This window comes from Falco biarmicus, chromosome 7 (genome assembly GCF_023638135.1).
Source record: "Falco biarmicus isolate bFalBia1 chromosome 7, bFalBia1.pri, whole genome shotgun sequence".
Lineage (NCBI taxonomy): Eukaryota > Metazoa > Chordata > Aves > Falconiformes > Falconidae > Falco > Falco biarmicus.
In genome coordinates, this window is record NC_079294.1 from 44,773,139 (window position 1) to 44,785,672 (window position 12,534).

A 12,534-nucleotide genomic window follows, 5' to 3' on the forward strand; every position below is an offset into this window, starting at 1 on the left:
GGGGTGCGGACCGTACACCCCGCACACCCCGCCGCCCTCTCTGTCGCTGCGGACACGCAAACCCGCCGTGGGAGCCGGCGGTGCGGGACTCCGTCCCGCTGGGGCGTCACACCAGCGGCCCCGCCACGCCGCGCCCGGCCCTGCCGGGGAAACGCCGACAAAGCGCCCGGGGAGGGGAACCGGGAGCCGCCGGCCGAGCCCCGCGGCCGCCTCAGCCCCGCCCCGAGCCGGGCTGCGGGGCTGCCGGCCTCCTCCCCAGGGCCGCCGGCCGGGCCGCGCTCGCCGCCAAGGCGGGTGGGCAGCAGCCGAGGGCCGCGGCGGGCCAGGTGCGGTGCCGCGTCCCTCCCGCGCGGGGCGGGCCCGGCCCTTTGTCCGCCGGCGCCCGCCCGCCCCCCCCGCCCGGTGCGGCGGAGAGCCGCCCGCCGCCCTACCTGCTGCGGCCCTCGGCGCGGTGGCAGGCCGGGCGCCGCGCCCCGCCAGCCGGCTCTGCCTGCCCCGCGGGCCGCTCCCGGCGCCCGCCCCGCCCCGCCCCCGCGCGGCAGGTTCCCGACGTCAGGAGGCGGCTCCAGCCCCGGGCCCGGCCGCGGCCCGGCCGCCTCCCCCGCCGCGGCGCTGCCCGGGCCCATCGGGCCGCCCGGCCTCCGCCCGGCCACGGCCTCCGCCCGCCCGGCTCCCCCCGGGGCCGGCCCCTGGCGGGCAGGTGCGGCAGAGGCTGCCGGGGTCTCTGGGCCGCGGCTGCCCGGCGCAGTGACAGCCGCGCCCGGCGCAGGTCCCTCAGGCAGCCTCACGGCACCTCCGCCCGGGGTGCGGCTGCCCCCGACCCTGGCAGGCCCCGCAGGCGAGGGCAAGGTGGCAGGGCAGGAGCTGGCGCCTCCGGTAGCCGCTGGAGCGAGCCCTGGCAGCAGGCTGGCCTCCCGCCCCAGTGACCCCCAACACCAGCCGCTTCGCCCCAGTGACCCCCAGCACCAGCCGCTTCGCTCTCACTCGCCCCTGGGCTTTGGAGGGCAGGTTGGCGCCCATCCCTCAGGCCCTCTTGCAGAGTGGCACCTGATGGTTGGCAGCACCAAATCCATCTCGAGGATCCAACCATGGAGCAAGAGCCCCAGGCAGGTGCTGTGAAAGGATGCTCCATTTTATCAGTACTTGTCAGTTGTAGGTAACTAGAAAATTCCCAAAGAGCAGGAAGCGCAGAGAGCAATGACGACTTCTTTTTCCCATCGGGAGGAAGACTTGAGTATCTCTGGTGGTAACAGATCCAACTATTGGACAATCCAAAAGCTTTTTCAAGCCCCCAGCTCCTGCAGAAGTCAGTGGAGCTGCGAACAGCAGCAGTTTCACGCCGTCTCTCTGGTCCCAGCTGGCACAGGCCACTGGAGGAAGGCTACAGGAAGACAGCAAGTTTGTAGTAACATTTCCCCAGGCTCATATTGCAGCTGAAAAGGTGTCTTTGCATTTGTACAGTGTACATTTGGTGTTGCGTATCGTTTCTCAGTCAGCTGCAGGAGCTTCCCTTGTGTCTTCTATGCTGTCATTTGGAATTTTGGCTCAGGATGTAACCTTAATAAAGTCTGATGGCATGGAAACCCCAGGTCCGGTATGCCACTTTCTGGGGGCAGTCTGATTGCAACACTACTCCATGCACCCTCTCCTAGCCCTACAACCTTACTGCAAGGCTGAGGAGCCGAGAAGGTCAAAGAGGGTTGCAGTAGGACCATGAGGAGGGAAGGAAAACACTACTCCTCTTTCTGAAGAGCAGTAGGACTTTGTTATTATTTAATCAATAGTATTACTGCCTTCTTCCCTGGCAAATACATCATGCCCCAGGGTGATTTCAAGGTGTGATTATCTTCAAAGGCTTCAAAGCTGGCTGAGGCTGCAGCATCTATGTTTTATTGGAGCACTCTTGGTATCTCCTTGGTGGCAGCACCACACCCTTGCAGCATGCCGTGTCCCTCGGACGACGGGCAGGAGATGGAGTGAGCAACCGCCACTTCCGGGGCACTTTAAAGGCTTTTTCATTGAGCGCTGCCATAAAGCAATAAAATTCTTTACAAATAAAAATGGACTTTAAACGCGTTTGCCAGTTTGTCCTGTTGTTCAGTGTTGGTTTTTTATTGATTTAGCTGACCTATAGCCTAAGTGTTTGTGAGTATTATTCACTTCTTCCTGAACTACTTCTGTTTACTGGAGAGGCTGCTCTATGAGCCAATCTGTTTAGCATCTCTATACTGCTGTAAGGAAGCAGGATAATTTACTTCTTTATACAAGCCTGCCATCTAGGCAAATCTTTGTTATAAGTTACTATAAAAAGGTTAGTGTTTGCTTTAGTGTCTCTTTAAGACTCGTTTACCATTCATTTATACATATGTATTTATCTGAGCAGTCTGTCAGTATTTCCCTGTTTATAGTGAAGAAAAATAGTCCCTGTTCCCACCGTGTGTCTTCTGACCTGATTGAAGATGCAGTTTAGGCCAATACACCGGGCCTGGCTGAATGCTGCATTACAGCCTCTTTATTTTATTCCACTGATCTACAAGGAATAAAAACACTAGTAAGTGGAGTCCTTCCTTCTCTCCTCACTGCTCCCAAAATAGTGCGTGAGCACCAGGTTCTGCAGAATAGCCTGGTGCTAGCTACACTGCCATCTCTAAATCCCAGGCAGAGAGTGTGTCTGCAGGGAAAACAAACTGTTGCACTGTTGTATTTTCATTTTTACTTTTTTTCCCCTACTGGAACAAGCCCTGTTGGCAGCCACTGCCACCCTTGGGCTACTTAAACACACAGGCTGACCAAACACACAACTGCCTTTGGAAGTATAATACTATAGAAGTGTCTTAAAACCATCTCTTCCTGCTGGGAAGAGGGAAGGCCTGGGAAAGACCTCAAGAAGTTGGGTGCAGCAACAGCAGCACAATGCGGCTGACCTAAGTTTGCAACAGAAGGTGCTTGTCATGCAAATCTCTACATTCATCTACAGCACCACCACCTTCAACTACGAGGGATGTGCCCATGGCTGTGTTAACCTGCATGACCCAGGAGCAGGAGGTTCACTGTTCTGTACGTGGTGCAGATGCAGGGTAAGGACCAGTTCCTTTTCCCAAAGCACTCATATTCCTAGTAAACAAGGAGGCTGAAGGTGAGATAAAACGTCCGGGCAGAAGAATAACAGCGGGTTGCAGGGCTGTAGGATAACCAGATTTCTGTATCCAGAGCTGTTGAATCAGGTCATCTGTGCTACTGAAATACCTATTTGTTGAAATACCTGAAAATCCACAGCTATCACGACTTGGAGCAGAGCCAGCTTAGATCCCTGCTTCAAAACTAATACCCCACCATCCCCAGAGGAGCTGAACTAAATCAAGGTCTTTCTGCTAGGCTCTGATGTAAGGGAGATTTTTGACAGAGTTCCCAAATACGAACTGTCTTGCTGCATCTTGCTGCAGAGAGGCTTCTGTTCCAGGCTGATCACAGCCGGATCCAGATATCCCATGTGGCTTTCCCCCAAAAGGGCCGTTTTCCCTGCGCATGAGCTAAGGGGAAGAAATAATTTTGATTATTGCTTAGATATTGACATGATGGGTAGCTTTTAAGTAAAGGTGTGCAGGACTACTAGGCGAACTCTGCCCAGTTAACCCATCACAGGCTGGCTGAAATCAGGTGTGCACAGCTGCATGCACATACATTCACAGGCATGTGTGCAGCTCATTAATTCCTGCATGCCTTGCATCAAAGAGACTGCAGAAGTGGTTGTCAGGCATTGCTCCCCAAGATTATTTCATTTGCTCTTTGCTATCTTACTTTGAGATGCATCGGGTGAGGTTCCCACGTAGGTCACACAGGGTTTCTTAACCCCCTTCTTCACTTGGACAGATTCTGCTCCCCAGCAATGACTTTCTTTCCCAGAAAGCCAAAATTGCAGCCAGGCCAGTTCTTTGGGCCCTGCCGCAGGGAGCTGTGCACTCCCGGTGCGTGCCTGCAGCATTCTCACTTCAGATCAGGATTTTTGCCTTGATTTTTAATGTGAGCGGGAAAATCTGTGGACTTTTGAAAGCAGATGCTGCAGGTCTGAACCTGCGTTCTTCATACAGCTAATGGTGCTGATGCCTGCCAACAGAAAGTGCAAGATTGAGCCCTTTCCTATAGAGCCCGAGACCAAACCTTTTCATCATCGGTTCTGGGTATCAGCATAAGCTGGATCATTGTAAAATGCAAATAATCCTCCTTCTGGATATGTGCTTTCTAGGTACCGTTTTGAAAATCCTTCCCTTGAGTTTTTTTGTTTATTGATTGATTGATTTTTTAAATGGCTAGGTACTTGTCAAGAGTATGGCTGTTTATCTTAATTTTAGTTAGGCTGGTGTAACAACGTTGCTGAACTGAGTTTGGACCAGCAAAAGCAATCTGCCCCTCCTCTCTGTCTAAGCATCAATCTTTCGCTCTGCCCAATATGTCAGTTGTGCTGGTTGCCAACATTCCCATCTCCTGTACAGCCGGGAACAGGCCCCTACCCTGCCTAGTCAACTGGAAAACAATAAGACCATTCATGTGCATGGTTATTCACTGGCATAAATGTTTGCAGAGATCCAGTCTGACTGGGACAGGCCTCTGTCTTTTGGATGGTTCTACAAGATGGCTTTTTACAATACTAGTATTTTTAACCCATTTATCAACCAGCTATAGGGACAGATTCTTAGCTGGAGCATCGTAGCATTACTGAAAATGGCTTCAGTTTGGCATTCTTGTTTTATACAAGCTGGAGGATTTTTCCTGTATTTTTTTACCCACAACATAGTTCTATGTACCAACATGAAATTTAATTTTACTACTGTGGAATTTACTAAAATAAAATCCTGTATGTGATAACACTTATTTTCAGAATGTGCAGTATGGCCTTCTCCAGTCACCCTCGTTTATTCCCCTGCCATGACACAAAAAATATTTTCTTTTTATTATGTACCCCAAATCATACAGCTATTTTTAATTTATGACCCTCATAAGCTGGGGTGGGGTGGGGTGGGGTGAAGAAATATCAATGCAATAAATAAAAGAGTGGCACTGGTGTAGTATGAACATTGTCAGAATGTCTCATCTAGGATTTGTGTGGTATAAAACTTTGCTGAAAGAATTAAAAACATAAGCTTAACTGATCTCATTTTTGGCATTTTTAATTAGCAAAAGCTCAGCAATGACGATGTCGTGCTGTCTGATGAGATTAGGTCAAATGATACATGGCTGTATGGTGTAGCATCTTAAATAGGAATCACCTTATGGCAAATCGGAGCCATTTCAATATTACATTTAAAGAAATAGCTTCTCAGGGAAAGTTGATTGGTTTCATAAGAGAAGCAGCAGGGTTTTGAGGACTCCTGTGTGGGAAAACGGGAACAACGGGCAGCTTGAGATCATCTCTATTTCAGTTTTTTTCCTCTTATTCGTTCAATTAATTTTCATGAATGTGCGTATTTCTTATGAGAAAGGTTGCAAGCCTACTTAAACAGGAAAATGATTTCACATGGCCTGGAGAACCCAATGCAATGCATGGCCAGAGGGCTGTACTTTGCCCTCTGAAGCATGAGTAAATTCCTTCTCTTGTTCCTCTGTTGTTTTTATAACGCTAAGGCAAGAATATTTGGTTGAATACCAGGGATGCAAGATTTCCTTAAGCAGTATTGCTCCAGTAACCACCTCTTTTTCTTCTCCTTTCTTTCCCCTAGTACTCCTCTCATGTGCTTGTGCATTTTCAGAGCCAGCCCAAGGTTTATTTTGGGAGTACATTTGCCGCAGGCCCCGTTCCATGCAGCTGATCCCCTGCTGCCCTGTCCCAAGGGTCTGCTTGTTCAGAAGATGCTTTATAGAACTTCTCCCATTGGATCAGTTTCACACCTTTCTAGTAAAACCCTCTTGATATTTCGTTCACTGAGGCCATTTGATTGGTATTCATGAAGAGGATGAAAATCCCAGTTTGAATGGAAACATCAGTTTACACTGAAGAAAACCAAGATTGCCATTCAACAGGAGCTCATTGATTTATGAACTGCACAAAGTTGTTCCTCGCTTGAGAGACTTATTAAGACAAGACTTAGAGACTCAGCAATGGGCGAAAGAGAACTTATGAAAAAGAAGCCATTCTTGTATGCTTTGATCAAATTAATGTATTTTACTGGGAATACAAGGCTGCTGAACTTTCTTTGCTGGCTTTATAAATAAGGCAAATAAAGAAGGGAGATTTTAGGTTACAGTAGACAGTTGCATCTCAAGAGGAATCATTACTACTGTCTCTGTAGCCAAGTGTTTGCACTGCTGACTGGTACTAGATCATACCATTCCGGTTTAATGAAAATGTTAGTTCTGCTTGAAGCTATCTTCTTGGTTTCTTGTATTCTATTGCATTATAATTTTTGCCTGCAAGATTAAAAGCTTTGATGCAATATTCAACAGGTACATTTAAAAAAAAAAATCATAGTTCCCTTTAAATTGAAGGATATGTCTACAGTAATATCCAATGTAGCAGCAAAGACCTTACAGGAAGAGAAGGTTCATAATTTGCTGGCCTGCAGGGAATAATTCATTAAATCACTTGGAGATTCACCGTGTTTCTGCCCTGTGAAGTTAAAATCATATTCCACTGTGTCGATCTTCAGCGATGTTCTTCCCTCACTTGAGAATGGCAGAGAAAAGAGTTATGAATATGGATGAGAAGGTCAGTAGTGTCAGGACAAGCCAGCCTGCTTTGATGGCGTCAACTGTAGGGGCAGCTTTAGTAATTTACAACGTACCAGCCATCAGCTGGAGATTTATGTTTGCCAGGCATTTTATAAGAACTCATCAGAGCAATGTTTATTTCTTTGGGGAAAACAGTTGGATTAACAGCACCATAGGAGAATAAAAGCCACCAGAAGGAGACCAGCAGAGCAGTGTTTTTGAGAAGTAGTGGTAGTGGATTCATTACATGCTGGTTCTTAAAAGCTTCAGGATACTTTGGGATAATCTTTAGTCATCGGGTGCATGAACTCCCGTGTGTTCCACGCTCATTAAATCATCTTAAAACTCTGCAAAATATGCATGTTATCTAACTGCACATACATGCTTAGTGTTGTCCTTTTCACCACAGATTTTACAAGTAGAAGCTCCATCCCTTTCAGATAAACAGAGCGATCCATGCTGAAACAAGCTCTCAGGTAAGCTGGGCACAGATCATAGTATCATTTCAACACTCCTGGCAGGTCTGAAGTTCCAGGGTATTTCCATGCGGGTGAAATTAACTCCCAAAAATGAATTGTAGGTAGGTGAGATAATCAATTATCTGTGACAGAAGTGAAGGTGAAGTGACAGAAGAGGAAGGTAAAGTGATACCTGAAGAAAAATCAGAGGTACCACAGTGTTGGTTATCTGCCAGGCACAAAGCAACTGCATACTTCTTACACAGGCTGCTTTGTCTAAATCGTCCCGAACAGACTCAGAATACCACTCACCTCCACAGAGTTTTACTACCTTGCAGTATTTTTGAAAAGAATAAAATTCTGGGCCCTTTCAATACCTATACCTACAGAATGGATGCCTGCTGGGATCTAACAGCAGCATCCCACTGCCTTTTTTAATAATTCACTTCACTGTTTGGGGGTGAATTGCATTTTCTACAGGAAAAGCTTTAGCAGAAACAACTCTGAACTGATCTCATCTGGCCACTGCAGACAGAAGGACCATGTCGTAGCTTGCTGGCCAGATCTAGTATCAGAGAGCACAAGAGCTCTCAGAGGGGGGTCCAGCCATCAGCTTCGGCTGGTGCCTCTCCCTTCCCTGGGGCACAGCAAATTTGTGCAGATTTCCTCTTTTTCAAGGACTTGTACTCCTCCATGGCACCTGTTTCAGAGAGAAAAGGAGGCAGATTAACACCAGTGAGCAGTGCCTCCAGGAAAAAACAGTGACTGCAACGCTGGTCACACCTGCCCAACAGCTGACAACTTGAAGATGAGAATAGATTGCACTACTACATCTCACTGAGGGGCTGCAGCCACCCTTTTTTGCACTGGGACATGGAGAATAGGTTCTATGTCACCTCACAGGGCAGAGCCTTCTCCATGGCACATCACCATCTCGGTCACGTCTAGCCTCATTTTGCCTTTGCCACCAGCTGCTGCAGGTCAAATTTCTTCTCTTAGGGTCCTGAAGAAATATCCTGGAGTTTTCTGCCCACTTATCATGAGTTAACTTTAAATACAGAGATATTCATTAGCACTGTATTTTACCTGAATTTCTCATTCATTCTCAAGGGGTACTTTCCCCACTCTACGTTAGACATTTCTCAGTACCTGCATCTGCATATGCATCAGCTCCAACACATAGTGGAGACAAGAGGATCCAACACAGCAGACAGATGCCGGGAAGAGATTCTCCAAGCAGTGGAGTTGAGACCAGATCGTCAGGAAAAAACAAGCATGAAAGAAAATGCAAGGAGAGGCAAGAAAAAGGCTGAGGACTTTACACCTAGGTATTATACAAGATTGAGAGGTAGCAACAGCAGATGGGACATGAGAATTGTCCCACCTTGCAGCTATTTCCCCTCCTGTTATCTTTAGTAACCAAACAGACTGCAAGCATTTTCAGTCGGGGCTGTCTTCAATACATTTCTTGTACTATGCATTGAGCTTCTCAGCACTCCTCCAATACAAATAGTCATTCAACAGAAGCTAATGTATGCCATGCATGGCTGAAAATCAAATCCCTTTGAGACCCTAGGTAAACTGGAGGTAATGTGTTATAGGAATTTAACTATGAAGACAATAAAAATGAGGAGGGGAGAGAGATGGTGATATAGTTAACGTTGATGACGCATTCTATAATTTCTTTCTTTGATGGACTGGTAATAGCTGAGCAGAAAAAAAGAAATTGAGCAACATCTTTTACTGAAATGATCACATTTATTGCAAGCCACTTTATTAACACAAGGGGAGGATGAATAGGAAATTCTCCAGTGTGTAGTTTGACTGGTCCTATGATCTGTGGCTCAGCTATAAGCTGATTGCTCAGGACACGCCTGGACAAGGAGAGGAGCTGAGGTTAACGATGCTCTGTGGAGAGCTCACTATGCCCTTTCACAGTGAATTCAGCAAACTTTATGCAAATGTCTTTTGCAAGTATTTGAAGGGAGGGAAACCAGCAACACAATATTGTCCTGGTGGCACAAAAGGACTTTTGAAATTTCCAGTTAATACTTGAAAGCATTTTGAGCTCTGACTAGTGCATTGGCCAATTATTTGCCACGTTTCTTTGTTCCACCCTGCAGGATAAAAAGTCATGCAGAAGTATGGCTCAGGCTTCCTTGTCCGTACAGATCTGCCTTTGCAAACAGAAATGGGCACAACAGCTTTCAAAGGGATAACTTTTCTTGCTTTAAAGCAATAAAAAAGAAATAATAACACCACCACCCCCATACACACACCCAAAATAGCTATCTTTTAAAATAGGCTTTTCATTTTTCCATAAAATAAAAGGGGATGCAGTTGGAGGATGAGAGCGACAGTGTCATTCCTAGCATGCCACAGAGCCCCATGCACAGTGAGCAGGAGGAGAAGCACCACGCCGGTGGGGCTGGGGTGCTCCCACTGCAGGAGCCCTCTGAACAGCAGGGATGCAGCCCCCCCTCTGCTGCCCCGCTCACGGCAGCACCAAGCTTGAGCCCCAGAGTACCCAGGGAGAGAGAAATCTGCCTGATGTAACATAACCCCTGGGACAACCAAAGGGATGTGGGTACCTTCAGAGCCCTAATCACAAGATCAGGTCATAGTCAGTTGATGTTACCAGCGGCAGCGACGATGTCGTTGGCCATCGGGCACTTCCATGGTGTATTTCTGTAGCTCTGTGCCATTTCTGCACTGTGCTATCAGAGTTAAGCTATTTTCTTCCATCTCTGAGCTACAGCTGGTTAATTTTTTACATTAGAAGCACTTAGAGCGGATGGTGCATAGGATCCAGCCTTTAAAAACATTGTATGAAAGATGCCTGCTGTTGCAAAAAAAATTTAAGAATGCCATTGGCTTTAAGAAAAGTACCGTGCTGCCTTTCAGACTAATTTAAAACTTGAATTGCAGCCATTTCTAGCTTTAACGAAATCGATAAGACCGTATGCTGTGTCAGTCATTGCCCATTTCAATCTCTGAAGTAATTTTGGCAGTCAGTAGCAAAGATACCAACATCTGGGAGGTTGAGCTCACCCCCGAAGACCCTTTAGGATTTCAGTGGGGTTTTCATATTGCTGCAGTCTTGAACAATCAAGCCCTGTATCAGTCACAAGTACATTAAATAGGACAGGGCAACTAAGCTGACATTTGGCTTTAGTTAACATTTAAGAAGATGCTTACTTCATCTTCTTAAAACGGTAAAATTGCTGATGATGATGTGAAAAGGACTGTGTTCAATAAGTATTTTTGTTCTGAATTTGGAAACAAGAAGAATCATACACTGATGTCATGAGGCCAATGCACTTTCCATCCCATTAATAACCAAGGAGGCAATTAAACAGAATTATTAGAGATAAACATTATTACCTTAACAGGTCCAAACAACTGTCACCTGCACAACTGAAATGAATCGGTTCAAGGGATCTCTGACCGACTTAATCCTGGAGGACTGCAAATGTTTTAGAGGACTGGAAAAATGCTGCATTTTGAGTAAATAATTAAAAAAAAAAACACTAGGGCAATGTAAGTAATTCTGAGCCAGTCAGCTTAGCAATTCTGGGCTAAGTAATGAAATACTAGTTTAGAAGTCAGCAAATAAAGAATGTCAGTGGAAATAATAGGGGTCAACACGATATACAGGGCAAAAGTCTTGTGAAAGAAACTTTTTGTTTTCTCTTTTCCTTAAATTATTGGTTGGGTTGATAACAGCTACTAAATAGATGTAAGATATTTTCCTTTTGTAGATTGCTTTATCATTTGCAATACTCACATATGTTATCACAATAACTACTAAATTGCAAGTACCAGGTAAGTGAATTAAGAACTGACAAACTGGCAAGTCTTAAGTAAAATACAGACTTCGATAAAGACTCGGAGAGAAACCAGAGTGCAACCAGCTCCCGATACCGCAGCCAACATCACCCTGCTGCTTTTTCTATGGTGAGTGGTTTGTGTAGTTTGTGTACAACTGACTCAAATTAAAAAAAAATGGGGATGTGACGGTTTATAGGAGTGCCCGCTGAAGCTGGTTTTGTACCACTGCCTCCTTTGCAACTGGCTACGAAAAACTACTGTGGTATAACTGGGCTGCAGCTGGTGCCTCTGGGTGTAGGAGGTCTAGAGCATGTGTGGGGCAGGAGCTCAGCGCTGGGGCCTCTCCCCCAGCCATGGCAGAAGGAGGCAGCACTGGATGGACACAGAAGCAAGTTGATCTGAACTGCTCCACTTCGGCAGAGCCCTCTGACCCTTCTGGATCAGGAGATTGCGCACTGGCTGGAGACGGGCCATGTCCTCTCGAGCATTGCTCCGGGAAACCTCCCAACCTTGTGTGCTGCGGTCCAGCTTCATGGACCCACCGGAGTACAAGAGGCTCAGCATTTGAAGTTCTGGGTTTTGGCTACCAAAGCAGTCCTGCTGGGAGTATTTAGCACAGCTGAGTGCTTCGTCTGTGCTCCGACTGCTTTTGCTAGACAGTGTAAAAATAAAAAGCTGAGAAGTAAACATGGAGATGTTAACATCCTTACACAGCAAGTTTTCACATCCCTGAGAATTTACATTCCAATTTACTCTTCTTGAGGAGGAAGAAGGGCAGGAGAGGCTTTGAACACCCTCGTCTAGTAGGAATAGATCCCTTTAAATCTATTTACATTTGCAGAGGGTCCAACCACATGCATTTATTCTTCTCTGTGTAATTACTGCTCTTGCCTCTTGGTAATTATTTTATTATCCATGAAGGATTACAAAGCCATTAACCTGGAAGAGAAAAAGAAAAAAGCAGGGGCATGTGGGAAAGACTTTGAACACTGAATTCATTCACCAGTTAGAAACAAAGGTGTGTGTTCAGACGGTTAATAAACAAAAGGTCTGTCTCAAGGCAACTTCTGCTTACTACTAATAGATACCATGAAAATTCATAAATTCACAGCTCCCGATGGGAGGATTTGCTGACTGTAGACTGCTGCGTGGGACTGCATCTCTCTGCTCCTTTGCAATGGAAAAGCAGGGGGTGGCCAGAAACCCCCCCCATTCAAGTGAAGGGGTAAACTCCTGCTGACTTCAGTGAGGCAGGTTCTTACACACTGTGTCCTTGTCTGTCAGGGACACGCATCACCCCATGCTCAGGGAAAGGCTTAAATGGCAGCCTTTGCTATTTGAAGAGAAACTTCAAGCTCTTGACCTAAAAGTAGCACTGCCAGCTGCATTTTGGGCAGCACACCAGCTTTTGCTTTGCTCTTGACGTGAGGCAGGAAGGTGCAGACTGCAAAGGTTCCCCCGGCCCCAGGGACCTGCTCCCACCGCAGGCAGAGCCAGTGCGTGATGAGCAATAGACCCAAGAGCTCACCTGTGCTCTGGGAAG

At 46.8% G+C, this 12,534-nt stretch overlaps 1 protein-coding gene across 1 annotated transcript in view; it reads right to left on the minus strand.

Moving 5' to 3' along the window:
* The window catches only part of CEP170B (centrosomal protein 170B), a 60,502-nt gene extending 59,932 nt beyond the window's left edge, over nucleotides 1–570 (minus strand). Inside the window, exon 1 of the mRNA XM_056346408.1 lies at nucleotides 432–570. The gene's annotated coding sequence lies outside the window, so the exon portion shown is untranslated. The remainder of the gene's footprint in view (nucleotides 1–431) is intronic.
* Between the last annotated feature and the right edge of the window lie 11,964 nt (nucleotides 571–12,534).